This window comes from Scardinius erythrophthalmus (assembly GCF_964197995.2).
Source record: "Scardinius erythrophthalmus genome assembly, chromosome: 5".
NCBI classification, from domain to species: domain Eukaryota; kingdom Metazoa; phylum Chordata; class Actinopteri; order Cypriniformes; family Leuciscidae; genus Scardinius; species Scardinius erythrophthalmus.
The window spans coordinates 33480512-33505981 of NC_138225.1; positions in this window are offsets into that span (position 1 = coordinate 33480512).

The following is a 25470-nucleotide window of genomic DNA, read 5'->3' on the forward strand; positions in this document are numbered from 1 at the left end:
ATTTATTTATTTATAAGCTTCACATAGAAATACCCATTTGCTAATAATGTCACCTTCCTTCAGCATTATGCATTTGAGTTCTGAAACACTCCGCTACATCAGTGACATTTAAGAAACACTTTTGCTTCACAATAGTCTCTGGCGGGGAATGATCCACTTGTTATTTGATGCTAGTTAAATAACTGTAATTACTGAACCTTTTAGATTTTGTCCCTCCAGTGAAATGATGTGAAATGTCTCTCTCTCTCTCTCTCTCTCTCTCTCTCTCTCTCTCTCTCTCTCTCTCTCTCTCTCTCTCTCTCTCTCTCTCTCTCTCTCTCTCTCTCTCTCTCTCTCTCTCTCTGTCTATATCGCTCACTCCCGCTTTACTCTACATGTAACATCATACACATTTGAGCTGCAGGAGTGTGTGTCTAGAAAGCATTCTTGAGGCAATTTTGTTGTCACTGATTTTAGATAAAGTGTGAAGATTGGGGGGAAAAACAGTTTTAACAAAGCTTTCTTTCTTTCTTTCTTTCTTTCTTTCTTTCTTTCTTTCTTTCTTTCTTTCTTTCTTTCTTTGTATTTCTACTTTTTGCAGTGTTTTTTTTTTTATTTTTCTTGGATTTACCATATTTTTGTAGTACCTAAATATATATATAATATAGTTAGTATAATACAGTTAACATAGTTATAATATAGTATATTTTTTATAACTATATTATGCATATATACAGTATTATGCCATAATACCATGAATATGTTGCTATTGTACATTTCTAGTCTTAATAAGCACTGTAGTGTATAGTGCTTGTACTGGCAGGAATATTAATCTCAGAGGAATAATATGTTTTATCATGTGGTTTGATATAGAGGCTTCTAGAATGATAAATTGCCAGTACCGTGTGAAGTCGTAGAGATATCCATGTAGAAGCAACATACAGATACTCAGCCGTACTGCTCAGCTAAAATCTTCTGGCCGTGTGGAGGCGTAGCTAATAGCGGTTAAGCAGCAGCTACGAAGCAGAGTTTATGTAGCATATATTTAGGTTTATAAGTCTTTATAAGTCTACCTATAGAAAAAATAAGTTTTCCCCACCACTTAAAAAAAAATAAAAAATGTACAGAGAGCAAAAAGAGCCTCAGTGAATGCAGCGGACTCATTCATCGTGTGTTATGGAAAACTGGAGGAGAAATCAGCTATTTTATTAAACCTTCCATGTTCCACATAGTAGATTTTCTTCTTTTCTCTCAAACATACAAAGTAAACACTTCAGTTATAAAAAACTAAAGTGCTTAAGCGGTAATATAATAAGAGGCAGCATGCAACATATGGTGAATGTGGTCTATGGTTTTCAGTGTTCTTCCAGTCCAGAAAAAAAAGACAGGGAACGTACTTTTATTTTAGTGGTTAATTTCCCCAAATGCCTTTTTTTTTTTTCTTCTTTTTTTTTTTTTCAGTTAACAAAAATTATACTTTGGTTACTTTCTCCTAGTTTCAATTTTTATTTTATTTTTTTACCATGGAAAGACGTACTGTTTTATACAATACATTATTCTGACTATATTTGTTTCACTCTGATTTACATAGTTCAAGCCAAGCTTTATTTCAGCCTGATTTTTTTTTACCAACAAGACATAAATATAAACATACTTTTTGTTTTATGATTTATAGCTTTGCGTGGATTTTAAAATTCCCTCTTTCCGGGTTGTTAGGAGTATAACTGACACTTTTTCCTTTGGTCTGGCCTTTTCTAACCGTAATAAATCATCTAGAAATGCTATCAAAAAATGCTATCAAAAGGAAATGTAAAACAGTCCCATTATAGGTCTCCATGTACACTACTTCTTCTTCCTCTTCGTCCTCTTCTTCTTCCTCTTCGTCCTCTTCTTCTTCCTCTTCGTCCTCTTCTTCTTCTTCTTCTTCTTCTTTGATAATCTCATAATCATATTTATGATTTCCAGAGGAGACGAATTGCCCAAAATAAATTAGACTGTGTTACTTAACATTTAGGTGATATTTCATCAAGTTACTTTTATTAGTTTAATTTATGGATAAGCAATTTACATGACCGAAGCTGCACTATAAACATCGTTTATCAAAATACATTATAATAATGAAGCTGTTTTAAAATGCATATTAAAGGGACTAAAACACGTTAGACTGGCTAGCTGTGATGGTTCCATCGGTGAGATAATTAATGGCTAAACGGGAGCTTTCTTGGCAAACAGTTGAGAGATGAGTACTGGCCTTGTAAAAGTGCACACTATAAATACAACAATAGGTAAGATTAACCTCCAGTGATAAGCAAGTGCACTCCATCGCCTGGCACAATAATGCAGAGGACTCACAATTAAATCTGAAATTAAAAACATGCAAGTCTGAGCGCAGCAGATGACGCGGGTGGTATTTATTTCACATGTGTCTCTTTGTATTCGGGAAGAAAAGCAGCGAGAGTTGGGGCGGTTAACAACAGAAGATAACAGGAAATCCAAATCATTCTTTTTTCTTTTTTTATTGCATTTTGACATTTTAAAAATGTTGTTGCATTTATTGTTCGTTTCTATTTTATCATTGCAATTAATTTACAAACTAATTAACCACTACTGCTTTTAATTTGTTTGTTACAGGGTGTTTTGGATTATTCTAATCATCCAAGCATTCGAACAAAAATCTTGTGTCCCCTGTAATGCACTTAACACATGTTTGTAGTAGTCTCCCGACATGATTTGAGGACATCTCGCTCCGTCTGCTCGCCCCTCATCAGCCATGAGGAATCATGCCTGGGTGTCTTGAGTGCCATTTGTTAATCAAGGCCAAAGTGGCAGATTATAAATATAACAGAAGAAAAATGACACATGTAAGTGATCTCATTTAAGAGCATTACATTTGAATTTATTGGGGTACTTAGAGGGGATGGAAAGGGTCGTGACTCTAGGGTGGTGGTTTAGAGTCATGCAAATGAGAGCGAGAGAGAGAGAGAGAGAGAAAGAGAGACTGAGAGCAATCGAGAGTTATGGCGGCGGTTGGCGTCTTAGCCTCTACTTCATTATCATAGAGAAATGCCCCATAACCATCTGCTGTTGGGTCCCCAGGAGGCCGTACCCCAGTGCCAGCCCCCTCTTATTGTCAGTGTACACTTGTCCTCACATGTGCACTTCAAGAACACCTCAGCATGTATGACTCGTCACTCGACTGTTAGGGCGAACGATGATGATGTCATTATGATGTCAAAGTGTTGGTTTGACTGTGTTTGTGTTTACTTAAAAAGGATAGCTCACTCAAAATGATAATTCTCTCATAATTTTCTCACTCTCATATCGTTCCAAACTGGTATGACTTTTCACAACACAAAACAAACATTGATTTTATATTGTGAAAGTCAGTGGGGTTCAGTGTTGTTGTTTTGGACCGGATTGACTTTTATTGTAATGACAAAAACAGTTGAGACAATCTTCAAAATATCTAACAAGTAACTCGTATAGGTTTGGAACGATATAATAATATACATTTTTGGCTGAACTATTCCTTTAATTATGGCTGGAATTTAACGACCACTTTTGAAAAACCGCATCATAAATTAAACATTCACACATATTCAAATGTAAATAATGAAAAGATTACATGTAAACTTGGCTTACTGCATATTAAAAACAGTTTTACAAAGTATATATAAGTGTGCAGCAGAAGTGAACATTTTAATTTAATATATAATAAAGACATGTTTTGCCTCATAGGGAAAACATTAAGAGAGAAAATGAACAAAACAGACATTACATATAACCTGGAACATCTTATTTATGATAAAACAAGCTGCAACACTGGAAAAGCATGTGTGTTTTCACAGGTTTCAAATTCCTCTCAATTAATGATATTTGCCTTTAGATCCTGCTTTAAAGATTATGACTGGAATGTCTGTTTATAAGTAAGCTTTCACACATATGTACAACAGCAGCTAAACCTCTTTGTCACTTCCAGCTGCATCTACGTTGTGCATTTTTTCCCTTGATCTTCACTACTTAAAGCAAGAAACTATAGAAATGTGTAAAATAAAGGAGTGGGACGCCTCATACCGACAGATAGGAGTGCCGTGAGACAGAGTGATAGCTTCAATCCATTTGTTGGCCCCGCTTCGTGTTTTGTCAACAGATCACACTGGGGTTTTGTCAATGGATGTTGACAGAAAATCAAAAGCGCCACAGTGGCGGCAGCCCATAATGGTGACTTAGCTCAGATTTACACATCTCTTATAAAGATCGACGATTTCCTAAACAATCAATCCTCTTACAAGAGCTTGTTATTTTGCTTCATAATAACTGTTAGCGCTTTTCAACATCCCTCCGCGGACAGGATCGCGTTTGCGCAGGAGAGCGCCTCTTATCTTTAGTGGAATGAATGCACGCTGAAAGGATAATGTCCCAGTGATTATATTGCCCCCCAAATGTCTACCCTCCTTCTGAGTTTGTGATGTTGTCAGTTGTTATTGAGAACCGGAAATATCTTCACGATGCATCGCCGCTAAAGAATCAAGGCGGCACAGCGTGGAGTCTTCGAAAGCTGCTCTGCGGATTTCCACCCGCTCTATAATTTGATCAAAAGGAGATTTACTAAAGAGTATTTGTGCGAGGACGCATCCGTGAAAGATTCTCACCTAAACTCAACATATCAGGGTCTGCCCGAGAGCGACGTTTGCGTTGGAGGGTCTCTAATTTTATAATATAGGCCTCCATATGTCAGGCTCCCTGCGCTCGCTTGACTGTCAATGCTCCAAAGAAGTTTCTCAAAGTTAAAATGGTCCAGCCAAACGAGGAGGTAGAATCACTCATCCAGTATGGAGAGCCAGGCTGTGGAGGGAAGACTCCACCAATAGCGTCTAACAGTTTTAGAGGTGGGCTGGGCTTACGTTTCATTGTGCAGGCAGGGCTCTAGCTTCAGGCTTAGCCTCTGACGGTCCTGTTATGCATTTTTGCCAGACAATTGACCGTTTAACCATCTTTACTGTCTTTTTAGCTCCTTGACGCCTCGGCTGTTATTACCGCATTGTTCCTCTTCCCACAATGGTGATGTGTGAGCTCCTCTTGCACATGTGCGGCACTTTTTCCGTGGGCTTTTCTTCTGTGAGGGCGATTACGTTTTTTTTTTTTCTCTCTCTCTCTCTCTCTCTCTCTCTCTCTCCCTCTCTCTCTCTCTCTCTCTCTCTCTCTCTCTCTCTCTCTCTCTTCCTCTGCAGAATACCAGCTCTGCTTTTGCTGGAAAGTCAGATGCATACGCATGTTGCCATGGCAAAGCTTAGAATATATATTTATATATTATGTGTGATTTTTTTTTCTGCTTTTGGCCTTGATTGCTTTATCTCGTGGTGTAGAGCCTGTTGCCCTCAGGGCCAGATTTAGATGTGTGTGGGTCTTCAAGGGTTTTACTGCAGAAAAGCTGTTTGGATTGGGGCTGCTACGCCATACAAGTGCGACCGAATTGTGTCATTTCTGGTTTTCTACTTCGTGCTGGAACCAAAGGAAAGTCCAAAAGAAGAGCAAAAAATACAAGACAAAAGCTGATGAAAACAGGCCCGATTGGATTATGTCAGACCTGGCATATTCCTAGTTTTGAGGAAAGTCTTGGTTTGCCGTCTTATCAGCCCTTGCCTCCCAGCTAAATGAATTAAACAGGCACAGCCAAATGATTGTCCTTGCTTTGAGTTTGTCTGTCTACGTCTCACATTGCAATAAATAGTAAAAGGCAATGGGAAAAAAAATCTTTTTTTTACTACATGTACCTGTCAGGTAAAGGCATAGTATTGCTAACGATGATGCGGAGGCTTGATAATAATGCTTGATAAAAGTGACAAACATTTGCAGATCCTAAAGAACTGTCAAATTGCTCCTTTCACACAAAACACCTGTAAACATGGCAGAAGGAATTGCACGACATTGCACCAGAATTGCATAATTATCAGTTCTGAAATTAGTATTTTGCTCTAATTTTTCATTCAGGTATAATCAGCTCAATTTCTCTATCCTATCTCTCTCCAAAAGAGCATGAGAGTTTCTCCTCGTTGCCAACAGGTAATCATGTCTGATTAGCAGTTCAACACACTAATTACATTTGGTTAGGAAGTATAATTTATCCACCATGACTTCCAATATAGAAGGGCTTTAAGGGAAAACACTGGTTGTATGCCTTCAAAGATTAAAGGGGTTAGAAATAGATGCTAATGCCAAAAACAAAGACACAAATCTCTTAAAATCATAAATAAGAAACAAATCAAAGAATTTGTTATTATTGTAAATTATGTAGCTTGATTTAATTTAAAAAAAAATTGTGTGTGTGTGTGTGTGTGTGTGTGTGTGTGTGTGTGTGTGTGTGTGTGTGTGTGTGTGTGTGTGTGTGTGTGTGTTTCTGTCCGTGCTGTTAAAGAGATATTAGGCAGCTTTTTTTTCTCCCTGTGGTGTGTTCATCTGTGTTCCAGTAAACCCTGTGGATTATGTTGTGACACATGTTGAGATCATGCTTTAGCACCTCTCTCTCAAGGCTACAGGTGTGAACAGATCCTTGCTGTCGGAAGTTTAAACGACACAGACAGAGGTATGGGTACATTGGTGGAGTTGTACTATTTCCATCCTCAGTAGCCTTTCCATCCCTTCATTTGCTTATGGAAAATGTTACGTATTTCTGTAACACATTGGGAAATTGTGGTTTTGTGATGGCACAGTATGTGGATATTGTGTAGTTTTGTTTTATGTATATGGATTTGGAGTCTAAAAGTACTGAGAGTCTGAGAGTCTGGGAGAGTACCGTTGTTGATTAAATCAGGTCATTATGACTCATCTTAGACCTGGTGTTAAAAGAATAGGTCACCCAAAACTGAAAATTGTGTTGTCATTTACGTGTCGTTTCAAACCTGTATGACTTTCTTTTTTTTCTGTGGAAGATAAAAGAGTATTTTGTGAGAAATGATTACCAACATTATTTCAAATATTTTATTTTGTGTTCCACACAAGAAAGAAAGCCATTCAGGTTTGATACGACATGAGGATGAGTAAATTATGAATTTTCATTTTTAGATGAACTATATTTAACTTTCATTTTGAGTGGTTTGATTTACAAGTGGACAGCACTAAATACAGGTGTACACATCCATAACGTTTTGTGATATGGTCACATTTTGACTAATGCCCGTTTCATAGAGCGGAGGCAGTGCAGAAGCTGTGTGAATGCAGAGCGGAAGCAGGACGCGCCCATTGTGCTTTCACACTGGCAGCGTTTTGCAAGTATACTCTTAGTAAACTACTAGTTTTGTAGTTTTATACTTCAAATACTAATTATTTAAGTGAACAACATCACACTTATTGTTTTCTATTTATATATATTTTTTGGGTAACACTTTATTTTGATGGTCCCTTTTGAACATTCTGTTGACTATTAACTATTACTATACTTGACTATAGTAACTTTGCAACTACGTGTCAACTAACTCTCATTAGAGTATTAGTAGATTGTCTGATTATTATCTGCTAACTCTTTATTGTGATGCTCCCCCAGCAGATATTCTACTGACTGTTACTTTGCAAGTACATGTTATTCTAACCATAACCCTACCAGTCTACTAATACTCTAACACTCTTAGAGTTAGTAGACATGTAGGTGCAACTTTACTTAATAGTCAACATAATGTTAAAGGGACCATCAAAATAAAGTGAAACCTATTTTTGTACTCTTTGTATACTATTATGCTCCTATTTAGGTATTAATATTTTATACTTGAAATATACCTTGAACTCCTTCCATTTAAAATTTTTTATTCTAGCTTCATGCATCATTTTTCATGCATCAGCACTTGAATGTGGGTAAGTTTCATAAAAAAAGCAAAATTTGAAACAAGAATCTAGATTTCTTCGGTCATCAAATCAAAGACTATGTCCGGATCAGATTCAGAACAATGATCAAAAGACAGATGAAGTAGCCTAGACTGAGTCGATCTACACCCCCAAAGTTTCACAGTCGCTAACCCTTCCTGAGTCAACATTTGATTTGGTAACGTTAGGTAGTTTTGATTTATATGCTGTTGAATGTTTGATGATTGTGTCATTTTACATTTGTGTAAGCAATCTTCTATCACTTGTTTCTGCTTCTTCTTTTTCTTCACCTGTGTTTAGTAGATCCGTTGATTCTCTACTATAATTTACATGATAAAGGTAATATTAAAGTTAAGGGGCCCTATCATACACCTGGCGCAATGCGGCACCAGGCACGAAGCAAGTGTTTTTTGCCAGTTTCAGCCTGACGCAGTTATCATTTTCACGTCCTGCTCTGCGCTGTTTAAATAGCAAATGCATTTGCGCCCATTTGTGCGCCCATGGGTGTGCTGGGCTGAAAACGAGGTGTGTTCTGGCTAGGGCTTGCATAGACTAGTCGAGTAGTCGATAGATCGACTACTTCAACCACTAGTCAACGCTGTCGGAAACAATCGACTACTCGAGCGTCCATTAAATGAATTAAAATGGCGAACGTCACCAACAGACACCACACGTCAGATGTGTGGAAGTATTTCATCAAGGATGACAAAAATATTGTAATTGGCCAACTCTGCAAGAGGCCGTTCACATATTGCGTCTAAAAACATGTGGAAAGCGCGGCCGTGCCGCTGTCTCCTACAAGCGCTTGCACGCCCATGACGTCTGTCGTTGCTATGCAACTATGAACTGCGCTCTCAATGATGACAACGAAGAAGTATCAGCAAATGATTAATTGATTTCTAGCCCTTGCATTAGCTTTACTACTAGATAGCCTATTTCTGGAGATGAGAAGGAAAAACCTTCCTGGAAAAACTAGCGCACCACGTTGCTTCCATTATGAGCACGCTCGCCGCGCGCCTACATTTGAAATACCGACCTTGAGCGCAAAAAAGACGCGAATGAAATGAAAGGCAAGAAGGGCTATTTATTTGGCTTTAGACTGTTACATGAAAATTTTAAAATGAAATGTCATAATTATAATGTTTTGAGAGTTTACTTGTGTAATTGTTGCATTAGACTATGAATTAATAAATGTTTATTGATAAGATCTAGCTATTTCATGTCTTTTCATTTACAGTAGCATGAACCACGAGTAGTCGAGTAACTCGAGTATTGTTTGATAAGAAATCGACTAGCAGAAATCAGTAGTCGTGCAACCCCTAGTTCTGGCGCATTGTTGGTGCGTTTCTATTTTGAGGCAACAGAAATAGACTGTGCCATTGACCAACAGTTATTTAGAGGCTGCATTAGTAATATGAGCTTGTAGGCGGGTACACAACACTCTGCTTATTACACACACAGGGAAGCGCAGCAGCACACAAACATGCCAACAATTCTAAATAAAAGGTTTACAATGTAAAAGATTATTATTAGAGGCGTTTCCACCGAAGTTACCTGGAACAATTTGTCCCAGGAACTTTTTTCCCCCAGACCTGTTGCTGTCTGCGTTTCCACCACGGTCTAAAGTACCGTGAAGATTAGGCAAGTATTCCGGTGACCTAGGACTGCATGCTTCTTTACAGTTCCCGCAGGATTTCATCCTCTGAATTTAAGCTTAATAAAGCCTAAACCTCGTCGTCGGTCCATCTGTTATATTTTTTTTAACTCCGTTGTTGATTCGAATAGCAAACAACTGTTACTGCACGCATCGCAACAGATTTAAAAAAATGGTAGTTGAAATAAAATGCTGTGTGGAGTCAACCAATCAAAATGCGGCATGAACTCAACCAATCAGCATGTTCAGCGCTCAAGTCCCACCCCTGAAAGTTCCTGAACTTTGAAAAAGTACTACCTCGCAACCAGGGCCGGTTCTAGACATTTGGAGGCCCTAGGCAAAATTCATGTTGGAGGCCCCCCACCCCCAATAAAAAACACTTGAAACAAATATGATTCCTAACCTTTTTATTTATACAACATTTAATTTTAAATTTAGTATATTTTTACTTACACAGTACATAAGTTTGGACAAATTACTATTTTTAATGTTTTTGAAAGAAGTCTCTTATGCTCATCAAGCCTGGATTTATTTGATCAAAAATACAGAAAAATAATATAGTGAAATATTATTACAATTTACAGTTTTTCTCGATTGCTTAAACACTATAACCAGGCTTTTGAACTAAAATTTCAAAACCATAACGCCATTTATCAAAAAGCACACCCATTTCACTCAACTATAAACACTATTCCCTGTTTTGACACATGAGTCAGATTTGTTGAACTGTCACTGCAAAACTCTACACACAAATCCCTTAATTTCTCATTGCTTAGACCATGTTGTCATTTAGAAAGCACAAGCATTCAAAATTGTTCACTCAAGTCAGCACAGCTTCAGCTCAGTTAGCACACAATTACCCAGGTGGAAACACTAAGAGTCAAAATTTAACACACATCAATCAGAACCTTCAATAGATAGATAAAAGGGCCCAAATCAGTTTATTGCGTTTTGGAACAATGGATCCAGAAAGACATGAAGGAAGAGGGATAAGAATGAGGAGGAGGAGGAAGGGCAAGGACAAGAAGACAAGCAGTGTCAGATGAAATTCAAGCCACTCTAGTTGCCCATGTCTTTGTCAATGTTATGACTATGAGGGAGGCTCGGCTACGAGTAAGGCCAAATTTGAGTCACTTTACCGTCGCCTCGAGAACCTTCAGGGAGGAGTGGTGGCAAACAAAATTATATCACTGAATAAGAGACAAACATTTCCAATAGTCTTTGAGGTTTATTTTCTTGCAAGAAAAGGCCAGCAGTCGTACAGTCAGACAGTGTGGCTGCAGAGTGTGACAGTGAAGGGAGGGCATCCTTTCTCCTTTATAGTCTTGACTCCCAGAATGTTATCTTTCTAGGCAAATGATGGTATTTCAACCATATGTGGAACATTCTTAGACGTGTCCATCATATTGTCTCCTTGAGTGGAGGCCATCCTGTTACGTCCCAACACTCTTTACCATTCCAATACAATTCAAATTCCATATTAGAATATGGTTTGTGTGTGCTCTTTTACTGTCATATGTTGGTCACACACATCTTACTGCAAGTAAATATAAAAAAAAAAAATTTGAGGAGAGAGTAAAAAAAAAAAAGTAAAAAAAAAAGAGTAAAACAGGAAAAAAAAAATGTTTTTGTGTGTGTGTGTTTTCTGTGTATGAATAAAAATGTGCCAATGTATCCACTGGTTGTGTCTTTTGTGTTCATCATGTGAAAAGGTTTGTGATGGGGGAACCACAAGCAACATAACTTACCAGTTTTGGAAATGTTGTTTTGAATTTATTGCACCAGTGTCTTAGACTATGTTGTAGTGTGTGTGATTTTGAGGGCTTGTGTGTCCTGTCTGAGGGCAAAGTTTGGTTTTTCAGCAAGAGTGAATGGTTTTGAGTGTAGAGCTTAATTTTGACCTGAAAATAGGATGTTTGGGGAATTGGGTGAGACGTTATGGATTTGTGTTTATAGTTTTGAGAATACGAGGCATAGTTTCAAGAAATGTGTTTAAGCAATCGAGAAAAACTGTAAAATAATGGTTTTCTATTTTATACTTTAAAATATATTTCTGTGATGCAAAGCTGAATTTAGTGTCATGTGATCCTTCAGAAAACTTTATAATATTCTGATTTATTATCAAATGTTAGAAATGGTGCTTAATATTTATTTTATAACGTGATACTTTTTTCAGGATTTTTTGATTATTAAAAAGTTGTTTTAAAAAAGTCTTCACTATCACTTTTATATATTTAACACATCCTCGCTGAATATTCCTGTTTTTTTCTGTATTTTTGATCAAATAAATGCAGGCTTGTAGAGCATAATAAGAAACTTCTTTCAAAAACATTAAAAATAGTAATGGGTCCAGTAAGGTAATCTCTTTTTTGTTTAATGAAGATGTTATTGTTCTTGTTGTTATTTTGCTGTTTTATTCAGCAATGAAAACAATTATAAAAGCACGTTCATGTTCATCTACTGAAGTGGTATCCAAAATACCACTTCAGTAGATGAACATGAACGTGCTTTTATAATTGTTTTCATTGCTGCGTTATGGGCAGGATTTTTCCCTCCCATTTAATATTGACTGCAGATATTGTCATATTATTAATATCAGTAATATGATATTATGTATTGCATTGCTACCTTAAATATGCTATACACAAATCAAGTGGAAGAGAAAGATACGATCGCTACTGAGCAGGGAAAAAATTCTAAACTAATATTCGTATAGGCTATGATGTCAGGGTATTATCTAATCATCAGCATCAGAATATAGAAGATAGACCCATAGATATGAGATCCTTTATTTGAAACATTTAAAAATGTTGCAGTGTGTTGGTTTTTTAACTTTGAATATAAACGTCTATTTTAAAACGTATTTTACTTTTGTAGCTTTTTTACTAGTCAGCTCCCAACGCGATGTTATTCATTGTACGCGCAAATTCAAAGCGTCGCGTCTGGGCACGTTAATGACGCTCGCGCTCTTTTAAACTCGTAGACTAACAAAGCGGCGAATGGTTTTTCCAGAAATGACGCTGATCTACAGTAGCCCACACGTTTATATTTAAAATACAATGCAATCACTCCAAAATCGATGACCTGCATTACGAGCTGTGCTTCTTTGCGTGCCTATTTAGGCTTTTGCTTCGCACTCGCAGCACCTGATGGATGTGTTCGTTGACCGCCGCTGACGTCCCCTCGGACTTAACTGTAAATATGGCGCCTCTATATATACAGTCATGGGCTGGCGTTAATGTGACGTAATGTAACAGTCTATGGTTAAGACAAACATCGTCACTATTTTTAGTTAATTAATAAATTTTGAAATAAATTGTAGATAGGACATAATTTGTACTTTTTTTTTTTTTTTTTTTTTTTTTTTGTCCCTCTGTCTGGGCCCCATCCCGCCAATCGGGCCCTAGGCACGTGCCTAGTTTGCCTTTGCGTTAATCCGGCTCTGCTCGCAACCGAGTACCACCCCAAAGTCCCTAGTTCCTGTGGAAAGTTCCTGCGGTGCGGTTCCTTCTGCTTTCGAATCCCGCCATGTAAATAGCGAATCTGCCATGGCGTGAGTGCAACTGGCTTTTAAAGGGAATGGGAGATCAGACTCTGATTGGTTTATTGCACGTTAAGCCCAAAACACACCCATTACTCATTAAGATAATAGGGACAACCCTTTTAGACCATGCGCTGGGCACGCAGACCATTTTTCCCGTCGTTAAACTAGCAAAAGTGGATTCGGACACGCCCTAAGTATACTTGCGCTGTGCGCTTTAGACCATGCTCTTAGATCATTAAAATCGGGCCCAAGATGTAAGCTACGTCTAGTTTTAATCAATTTAACTGAAGTTTGGGCACTAAAACAAGTGTTCTAAACTTTGTGTCACATCTGTAAAAGAAAATAACTTTTGGGGGAAAAAATACACAGACTTCAGACTATACAGACTTCATAGAACATCTTCAAAATGCTGTATGGAGTGATTGATAAATCTGCTAAAAGAAATGATTAAATATAAATTAATTAATTAATGATCATGTGAAGAATGCCCTATATTTAAAAAAAAAAACTATGAGCATTATGTCAACTTTTCCACCTTGTTTTCAGTGATTTAATGTTTCTTTTGTCTTTTTATTCTTAAAAAAAAAAAAAGAAGAAAAAAATCTTGTTAGTGGTAAGTTAAGTTGACCTGTGTAACGTGTTTGCAGGCAAATGTTTTCTCAACATCAAAATCTGATTAACTACGGACACAAAATAGAACCAAACTCCTCGAATCTCCTTCACTAGCAAATCTTGCCTTGACTAAAAACTTCAAGAAAAACAGAAGGTCGTTAGAGTTTATAATCTATAAGAGAATACTGTTCTCCTGCTCAAATTTATAGGCACTTGTGAAGGTGCCTGACTCGATATTTATAAACACAACTTCAAAAGAAGTCAACACCTGCTATCAGGTTTGAAAGCTTCTCTGCTTGTAAATATATACCCATACGCCAAGTTTATAGACACTAGCAATTTAATATATTGGAACTAACAGAATTTTTACCACACACATTAATATTTTATGAGACATTGACATTTTACTGCATTGAAGCTGAAGCTTTTATTACTCATTCTGTTTTTTTTTTTTTTTTATCTTTAAGTGGACAAAGCACTTTAACTTATTATTATGATTTTTTGGGGGGTAAATCACTTAAAACATGTTAACATAGTAGTGCACATTTTATGCTATAGTCTGCTTGTTTACAGAATATCAAGGGTGTTTCTAAAACTTAATCAGTTAATTTAATCCAATTTGTTAAAGATGTTAAACAGTTTTACTATTTGCATGCTTCTTTTTCATTTAACAGCTGTTTTGTTGGTGTTTTATTAGAGGTATTAATGCAAATTGTGTTTAAATCACATTGACATCTGAATATCAGTAATAGAAAACTGATTTGTGGTGTATTATTGATTCTCATTGTTTGACTTTACTTCAGGAATGGGATATTGTGTGCTGCTTTAATGCTTTATTTCTGCTCATCAACTAAGCAAATTGTGCAACAAAACCTGCCAGGCTCATTATTACTCAAACAAACTGTAACAGCTGCATGCCTGTGTGTGCGTGCTTGTGTGGGTTTTCCTGTCGACATAGTCTTAATGAGCCAGTATAGTAATTATCAGTCATTCTGTCTGCACTTAATTAATGAAAGCGCAGTATTAATACATTTACAATCCAGTTTGTGAATTTTTTGTCTGTGTCTCCATAAAATGCTGGTCAGTTCTATGTATCTATCTATCGTTGTATCGTTCTATCATTCTATCGTTCTATATATAAGTGTTGTCACTTGTCACAATACTGGAATTTCCAACTTCGATATGATACCTTGAAAAATATCGATATTCGATTCCATTTTTGAGACCACATGGAAAACTGCCATATATATATATATTGCCATACAGATAATTTGTTATTATCTCATAATTGTTTTATTAGATTTTGATTACAGATGTAACCTGAGACGTTCCCTTTCAAGGGAACTCGAGCTGTGTCGTGATGATGTACCCACCTTATACCCACACCGCTGTACTAGCAAGTGCCTGTCTGTGTGAAATCGTTGTGCACACTAGGATGAGAGCACCAAAGCACCTGGAGTGGAACCCAGATCCAGGTTATTAAACCTCACAAAAGTGTGTGGTGAGGACCAGCTTGCCGCAACACAAATGTCCTGAAGGGAAACTCCCTAAAGCAAAGCTTTATAAGCGGCCCGAACAGCCATAGGTGAAGGCTAACTGGCCGACTTGTAAGCAAGTGAGATAGCCTCGACTACCCACTTACTCATTCTCTGCTTAGATGCTGGAAACCCTTTCCTGGATGACCCAAAACAGACAAATAACTGGTCTAACTAACGTCACTGGGCAGCTCTGTGGACGCATCTAATGCCCTGACTGGGCACAGCAAATTAAGTTTCTCCTGATCTGATGTTTGAAAAGGTAGAGAACAGAAGGCCTGCAGTACAATAGGTCCCGCAACATTAGTGGGGACCTTAGGAACATAACCCGGTCTAGGGTGAAGAAAGGCTTTCACCATGCCTGAAGCAAATTCCAGGCACGAAGGAGCTACTGACAGGGCCTGTAGGTCTAATTATTTTAAGAGCGAGATAGCGAGTAGGAAGACAGTCTTAAGGGTGAGGACCTTTTCTGGAACCTCTTCAATAGGCTCAAAGGGAGCTGCAGCAAGACATTCGAACACAACGGCCAAATCCCGTGCCGGAGCTCTTGTGCACTGTGCAGGTCTCAGTCTCAAGGTGTCACGGAGGAAACAAGTAACTAATGGGTCTCTCCCAAAAGATACCCCACCCAACAGAGTGTAGTAAGCAGATATGGCCAGCACATACACCTTTAAGATGGAGGGGGGCAACTCTGCGAAGAAGTGCTCCTGCAGGAACTAGGTCCAGCTGGCGCTCTCCGCACTATGAAGTGAACACTGTCCACTTCAGGGCATACAGTTTCCTCGTGGAAGGAACTCTGGATTGGAGTATGGTCTCAACAAACTCGGTTGAGAGACCTGATTCTATGAGCCGAGCCCCCTAATGGGCCAAGCCCACAGTTTCCATAACTCGGAATCAGGGTGAAAGATTTTGCCCACTGCTTGGGACAACAGGTCCCTCACAAAAGATGGGCCTCGTTCCTGCAAACCCTCTCCAGAGGCTTCACTCCAGTTCCTTCATATGGGCGAGAAAGACATTTCGATGCCGAACCGCCATATGCTCTGATTGAGCTAGAATAGATATAATATCATCTATATAATTCAGTACACGAATGCCATGGAGTTGCAGTGGCACCAGAGCTGCATCCACGCATTTCAGGAAGGTGTGTGGTGATAAAGCTAGAACGAATGGGAGAACCCGATATTGGTACGCTTCGCCCCTGAAAGGGTGGAAGGATGGAGACGTCGAAGAATGCGTCCTTGAGATCTATCGTGACAAACCAGTCCTCGGTTTTGCTGTAGATAGAGCATCTTGAACTTAAGCTTCTTTACAGAGCGATTTAGAAGGCACATATCTAAAATCGGACCCAACCCCCCCATTTGGAACAATAAAGTACCAGCTGTAAAACCCAGATTCCCTGCTGTGAGGAGGGTACCCACTGTGGGTAGAACCCTGCTGAACCTGGGCGGGCGAGACCTGAACTGAATTCTGTAACCCTTTTCTACTGTATGCCGGACCTATTGAGATATACTCAGCAGTAGTTTCTACACTGCCAAAAATTCTACTAAGGGTACCAGTCTCTCAAGACTGGCCTCGGTGTTACTTGAACAGCCAATTTGGTGCCCTGAAATGACGAACCGACAGGGAACAACTGAACTTGACTGCTCTAAGACCCTCCATAGAGGGAGCGAGCATGCACTTGCTGGATACTGCTGTGCCCCAAAGCACACAAGGTGGCAGGGTTGGCAGAACGGCCCCCTGAGGGCACCGAGGGGAAATGGGCACCGTATAATGAGGTGTTGACCTCTCCCCCCTGGAGGGGACTACCCTCAGAAGCCTTACACTGGTGATGTCAGGACTTCTTCTCTGAAGCCCTCTTAGAGATAATAACGGTTCTCAGATCCGTTTTATCCTTTGAAGACTTCAGCTGGGAGGGACTATTTTAGAGACGATGCTGACTCAGGGTAGAGATAGCTCGCAAGCGTCTCTTCAGCCCTGGGCATTGCCCCATGGCAAAATAGTGTGTTAACCCCATGTTGTTAGAATAATTGGAGGTTTGGGGGATAAAAACACGATATGATCAGGATTTGCCATTTTTTACCAACCTCCACTTGGGGGGGGGGGGGGGGTCTTGAAGTGGTGATTCTGGGGATTTTCTCTTTGTCTTTTGTTCTTTGATTAACATAACAGACAGCAGCAGGATTAATAGGCTCCTGTCACTTTAAGAGTTTATGCACGATCCAATATACTGTTACACAACATGCACTATCCCTTAAATGTTTACACTCCAAAACTGACTGTGTTTACCTGAATACTCTGCAAGATGGGCATTTTGACATAATTTTGCACGTTATTTGGCCTTTTAAGAGTAATAAGCCACAAAAAAAGAAGTCAGTATTTGGTTCTCGCAAGCTGTTTGAGATGCGGCTTTATTAGAGCACCACTTATATAGATCCGTGGTGCGGCAGGCTTTTAGCGTGAGTTCGAAACCTGTGAGAATGAGTAAAATTACACACAGTACAAGCACTATTCAACCAGAACGAATTAGATGAATAAGTGTGAGGAGGCTTGTGTGTCAGTTCTATCATTATATTGTTCTATCTATTGTTCTATCATTCTATCTGTCGTTATATCGTTCTATCTACCATTCAATCTACCATTCTATCTTTTCTATCATTCCATTGTCTTTATTTTGTTCTGTCTTCCCTCTTGTCTGTTCTCCTTTTATATATGTTCGAGTATGTGTGTAGATCCCAAAGCCCCTCTTCTCTAGTTGGGGAATCTCTTACAATATTCTCTTTCTCTCTTGGGAAGGTGGTTTCAGACATGAGATTGATGTGTAGTTGGGGAAACGACACCTTGAACAGGATTTGCCATTTTAAACCTCTCCAAACCCATGTGATCTCCCCATTTGCCCTCTGAGGGATCAGTGTGGAATGCAGTTTCAAAAGCCAATGAAGAAAATTGAAAGCAAAGCCCTGTTCCCACCAGAGGAACAATGAATATCTTCACAAATGCTAAAACGCTAGGTAGGCGGAATATCATTTTGTTATTGAAAAAAAGTGCAGCGGAGCCGCGCTTGCCTTGGGACATCTCGCAAGCGTTTTCGAAACAAAGTATCCTTGTTTCACTTAGAAATCATTAACTACACCAAATCGTTTTCATGCCCTGTCAGTGCGTAGATTTGTTTTACAGAGATGGGCATCGTTTTGCTGAGACGGGGAAAGCAAATGATTCACGGATCCTCAGTTCTTTTTATATCTACGGACTACAGATGGTACAAGCTGTACTCTTGTACTGTTTGTTAACACGTCTTTCTCCCGTAGAGGGGCATCAGGCCTAACCTTCTGTTGCTTTAGGTCATGTCATAGCACTTCGCCATGGCTTATTCAGCAAGCGAATGACACTGATGGTGTAATATGACTTTGCAGCTCTGGAACAAGATGTAAGGGAAAAATAAAACACCCTACACTCATTCAATCAGGCCATTCTGACTCTTTTTTGACAACTTTGGTTTGTATCTGATGCTTGTTCCTGTGAAAAAGGAGAAAGAGAGTGATAGGCACCAAGCGAGAGAGGTACGAAAGGGTGTGAAAGGGCCACCTCTACATTCCTCATTGAGCACAGCTACTTAGGGAGCCATGAGCCCTTGAGATGTGAAGTTCTTTTGAGTCTGCACCAGGAGCTGTGGGCTCCTAATTGTTTCTAATAGATAGGGAGGTGTCAAAGCTTATTCTGCCAGCCTGGATAGAGAGAAAGAGGGTGAGAGGGAGGAGAAGGGAGGGAGAATGAGGTATTAAGAGCATAAAAGAGGATGGGTGAGAGCGGTTGCAGGCCTTGATTTGTAATGACTCATTAAGTTTTCCTGGTTTTGTGCTGGCTGGCTCATTATAGCACATAGAGTGGAGGGAAATAGAGGAGTGGAGGTGGGAGATGAGTTTAAATAGCCTGAGCCCAACACTAGGCCACAAAGCATGGACAAATAGTTGAATAGAAGGATGAACAGATGCAATAAAGGTGGCAGATGCAACCTTGCTGGGCAAATTGCCAAGTTAATTCAGATATACGCCATTTCTTTATTCGGAAAGACTGAAAAGGCAGTACCTTATGGCAAATTTAGTGCGATGACTCAGTACGAATATAAAAAGTACTTTTATAGAGGTTACTTTCATATAATGAGCACTCAATAAATGATAATTGCAAATAGGATAAAAAGGTAATAGCAACCATTAAATGTATGACTATATAGACGAATTGGCCTAAATTTGCTATACAAGTTTTGAGAAATATCCAGCCTGGATTTTCCCTTGCTATTTCTTAATGGAATACTCCGAGTTCATTACAAGTTTAGCTCAATAGACAGAATATGTGGCATTATGTTGATTTTTAAAAAAAAAAAAGAGAAAAAAAAGCCCACATATGTAAGATGGTCCCTTGTTTTATATATATAAAAAAGTTTCAATGAGGCAATTACAATTAAAGTTAAATGGAGCATTTTTTTATTATTATAATTATTTATTTATTTTTGTGGAGAACTTAAAAGCAGAAATGTGAAGCTTATGATTTTATTAAAACGCTATTTGATTTTTTAAAATTGACATTTTATTTAGTGTTCTTTCCCAAATACTGTAAATGTTTACATCACATAGTTTGCATCTTGTTGCTATACTACTGAAAATAAGAATATTAAAGTTTACAGATTTTTTATTGTTATTTATTTTATTTTAAAAAGATAAAGAGGGGCAAATTATTTAATTTTTTGTGGTAATCAGCATTTTGCCACAAACCCGGAACTGAACCCAGAATATTCCTTCAAAGAGAGTAACTAAACTTATTTTTAAGTATACATGATAGTCAGGCCCATTTTTTGCCATATCACACCTTTAATACCTCCAACCTGAATATCCACAAAGGGAATGTGAGTGAGAGAGAGACTGAAAAAATAGATGTGTAGAGAGAGGGGTACAATGGCCCTGGCTTGGCTGATCCATAACAGTCATTGGCTGTTACATACATCTCGAGATCCATTCAGGCTCTGGAGATAATCGAGCCGGCCGACAGTTTCCCCCCCGCAGCCCAATGGATTTATGATAGCACTGTCAAGAAAATGAGCCAGAATGACACAGTAGCTGACTTTAGCTGCAAATAATGTGATAGGCCGTACAGTGGCTGTGCAGCAGCTGCTGTCATCGCAGGTAATAGGCTATAAAGAAGCCTGATAGCAATACCTGTCATTGCTTAATGGCTGACTTCACTGAAGAGCTTTTGTGGCCTTTAACATGGAGATAATAGAAGATACAACAAATTTTATAGCTTCCTGCCTTGCATTCATAATTTATCGGAAGCGGGATACCGCACAACAAGGACAACAGTTCAGAAATGGGATGAGATGGAAGTTTGACGGGTTGGCTGGGACAGACGTGAACTGCTGAGCGGAGGACGAGACAGTTCTTCTCCACAGCTTGCTTTAAGGAAGTGAATTGAAAGATGATGAGATTGATGCTTATAAATCCAGCCTTGTATGTGTAAATGTAACTCACAAAAGTAACTGTTAATGCTTTTAACTCAGTTGTGTTGTTATAGTTAAGAGCAAATGCATATAGATATCTGGTACGTTTGATCTGAAAAAAAAAAAAAAAACATTGTTGAAAAAATAATAATAATACTGGTTTGTGGAGGGGATGTACACTTTTTATCTCCAAGAATGGTTTTCTTTGGAAATCAGGCCTGAACTTTATTTTATTTTATTATGTTGATGAAGAATATCCAACTATGTGGTTGTTTATTAGTGTTAGTTTACACAGTTCTGAGTTTTTTGAGTCTTTTACCAGTAGTGTACAGTATACCTGGCTATGTAGAGGCGAATTGCACATCTGTCATTTGAAATAACTTTGCAGCCTGTACACCAAGTGTGTGGATAGCCCTCCTCTTTATCGCTCACCACGCTACTGTTACCTGTTCACCACACTGTGAGTAGAGAGTTTCCAACATGGTTATTTTAAGGACAGTAGACCGTTTCTGAGACACCCAGTGAGCTGCAATATCGACACTGACAGTATTTTTCACAGTGTGGAATGAATTAATGGGAATGGTATTAAATTATAAAAATTCAAAATATAAGCATTTTCACTAGTGGTCTCAGATTTTTTAACTTGTCTTCCACTGCAAGAAAATAATAATAATAATCAGCAGACAATAATGTCCTAGCAGAAAATGACAGACATTTCCGTCAACCATCAAACACAATGCAATGCATAATTAAAAATACAGGTAAAACACCTGAGTAAAGTTAATACAGAAAAGTCCTTCATATTAGCACGGTACATTAGGCTGTATTTCTATGGACTTTTTTCCCCAAATGCCATCAATGGTCCATGAAAATAAATAAATAAACAAATAATAAATCATATTTTATTATTATTAAACAGAACCATTGATGGTGTTTGAATACATTTTACGTTTGTATAAACATTTTCATTTAACTATAAAAACAGTGAATATTTTAATGTTACTGGATTGGCCCAATTCACTATATTGCAAGTAAATCACTGTTAGCCAGATTTATGCTTTAAAACAACTAAAAGGAAAGACAAAGAACAAGCATTTATTTATATAATATACACCATTGATGGTGTTTGAATACATTTTCATTGCATAAAAAAAAAAAAATGTCCCCGTACATTAAATCTTGTTCGAAAGTAATGCACACACTTAAGCACATTCACACACACACTCAATGTGAGTGTAATCAGACAGCTCCATATGTCACCATCCTTCATTACGAACCCTTACACCCACAGTGTGGCTATATAAACACTGAGGTCTAGGCCATGCTCTCTCTTTCACCTCTCACTAGAGGACTTCAAAGTCACTCCAGCACACCGGTTTCTGATGAATGCTTCCATCTGCCCGTCCGACGTATGTCTCCATCTACATTCGGCTCCATTCCACTCTGGAAAAAAGCCCCAACCTTTCCACAACCTCCTCTGAGTGTGGCCATTTGTTAGCACTTAGCGTTAGCCTGCGTCTGGGAGACCCAGCTCTAATTTGGTACGCTGGTCCATCAATCCTTTTAATACAATGCTTCAGCGAAGTCGCTCAGGCTATGTAACTAATGCTGGCTATTACTATCCTTATTAAAAGTGTAATGTTGTATTAAGTAGACCAATAAAAGTGGATTGTTTGGTGCAGCGATTCTATTCAAATGGAGCATGAATTTATGATTGGGATCTTTCAGTGCCAAAATAATCCCTGTTTTAGTAGGGGGGAGCTTGGATAATTGTAACAGTTCTTGGTTTTTGCTAAATTGTTCTGGAAATGTGTAACCTTTGGCTTAACCTTTGAAATTTTGCCCAAATATCTTTGACATATAGTGCAGTCATTACCCATTTCACTATAACTCAATCAAGTTTGATTAAACTAAAAGTACAAACATAACTATCTATTGTGAGTAAATTATATTTCATCTATGTGTACATTCTTATATTTTAAACTATATACTATACAAATCATCAGATTTTAAAAGACGGCTTTAATACATTTAAAAAAATCAAGTTGATTGAAAAACAATGCTTTTAATAACTACAGATAGACATTTTAACAGGTTAAAGATAAATACATCAGTTATAGGATTTAGTTTAAAGATAAAAAAAAACTGTTGATAACTGATGAAAATGATGGACAATTTTTACTTTTTTTATTTTTTTTATCTGGTATCGCTTTATTTTGATGGTCCCTTTTGAACATTCTGTTGACTATTAGTAACTTTGCAACCACATGTCAACTAACTCTCATTAGAGTATTAGTAGACTGTCTGCTTAATATCTGCTAACTTTTTATTGTGATGCTCCCCCAACAGATATTCAACAGACTATAAGTAACTTTGCAAGTGCATGTCAAATTATTCTAAACCTGCCAGTCTACTAATACTCTACTAACACTCTGAGAGTTAGTTGAAGATGCAACGTTATATAGTCAACAGAATGTGTTAAAGGGACCATCAAAAGCCAAGCATCTATGATACTGTAAATGTATGTCAGAGGTAGACAACTGAATTATGCATGTCTGCAGCATGTGTGTTATTACAGATGTTTTCAGAGTACCAATGTTAAGTGTTACAATTATTCCGTATGATAAATGATACTGAAAATACATTTATTTGAGTCAGGACACAATTTTATGCATACATAAATATACTGCAATCAGTAAAATATGACCAAACATTCAATTTTCATCATGGAACCTAAAATATCTGCTCTCATATTGCGACTTACACCAGCAATTACACTGATGTCCCATCACAAATGTGTCTATACACAGATGCACACTGATCATATATACAGCTTCCTCAGCAGTCGTCATCGGTTAACGGAAAGAACAACACAAGGGCAAGTCTAATCATCATCTGCTGCAGACCAGAAGGGTAGAATGTGGCAAGAAGATAAAATGAGTAAGAGAGAGAGAGAGACAGAGAGAGAGAGAGAGAGCTAAATGAAAAAGAGAGCTGAGAGTCACTGAAGCAGGACACACATAGAAATTAATTCCCTCCTTTCAGAGCAAAAGAATATGTCTAACTCTGACAAGCAGGTATGAGGAGAGACTATTAGGGCCCTTTGAAATAAAATAATAAAATAGAGAGAAAATACTCTTAAGGATGCAAAAAAGAAACGATGAAGAAGTGAAGAGAATAAGATGGGCAGAGGAGAGGCAAAGAAAAAAAGGGAGAGAGGTAAGACACAGAGCACTTGGTTATATTGGGGACAGCAGGTGGAAATTAGTTATATATTTTATTTACTTCCATGTCATTCCAAACCTGTTTGACTTTCTTTCTTCTGTGGTACATAAATGAAGATAGAAGATATTTTGAAGAATGCACAGGTTGATCTTTTAATATATATATATACATATATATATATATATATATATATATATATATATATATATATATACTGTATATATATATATATATATGAAGAGTTCAGATGCAGCCTCTAAGTGCCATCTAAAATTTTCGCCTAGAATGATCATTTTTATAAAGCTTGTATATTTAAGTTCAGTAATTTCACTTAATTGACAAATAATAGGTCATTTGCATTGCCATTTAAGTGAAATTATTGAACTTAAATATATGAGCTTGATAAAAATGATATATATTAAAAATACAGTTAAAACTGTGATATTGTGAAATATTATTAGAATTCAAAATAACTGTTTTCTGTTTGAATGAATATATTTTAAAATATAATTTATTCCTATGATGACAAAGCTGAATTTCCTGCATCATAACTCCAGCCTTCTGTGTCACATGATCCTTCAGAAATAATTCTAATATGCTAATTTGGTGCTCAAGAAACACGTGTTAATATTATCAGTGTTTAATATTTTTATTGCTACTTAATATTTTCATGAAAACCATGATACATTATATTCTTTGATGAGTAGAAAGAAAGCATAGACATAAACACAATAATCACATGTCCACTGAAATACAAGAGTCTTCCATTACAAGTAATGATCCTGTTAAAATGCACCTTGTCTCTGCCACATTTACTCAGCCCTCTTTACCCCCTATACAGTCAGTCATAATTAACTCTGTCATCACGGCTGGTAGCCTAGCAGGCCATTACTTGGCCCTGTAGTTGCATGTCCCGGCCTTTTGCTCTAATGCTTTATCAGGCTGAGGTACATCACCTCAGGATTGCTTTGTCAATAAGCTGACCGGGCCTGACCTGGCTTGGGCATCTCTAACCAGACAGCCTGAGTGACAGGTCGAAGATGGCTGATAATTCACAGAAATTGGAAGTGTGAAATCTTTAAGGGCCACTTCTCACGGCTGCCAAATGCCAGGGTATCTCTCCATCAGTGTACTGTTCTCACAATCCCAGGCATTGTTAATGGTGGCCTGTCTGTCCATCAAGACCCTGCTTCTGCTGGGATTTATCCCCTGTTTGCTTCCTTATCTCAGCTGGCTGGTTGCACTATCCTGGCCTAACTGGGATGCTGTGTACTTGTGTGTGTGTGTGTGTGTGTGTGTGTGTGCGTGCGTGCGTGCGTGCGTGCGTGCGTGTGTGCGTGTGTGTGTGTGTGTGTGTGTTTGGTTCTGCTGAAAGGAAATAAGCTACAACACAAGTGTGACCTCGCCTTCTTTTTCTCACTTTCCTACCTCGTCAAGGTAGAGTAGTTCTACTTTAAAACACCTTCTCCCTTAAAGGGATAGTTCACCCAAAAAGAAAACATACTGTATGTCATAATTTACTTACCCTCATGTCCAGGGCAGGACTTAAGGGTCTGGGGGCCCCTGGGCTTGGGTTTAT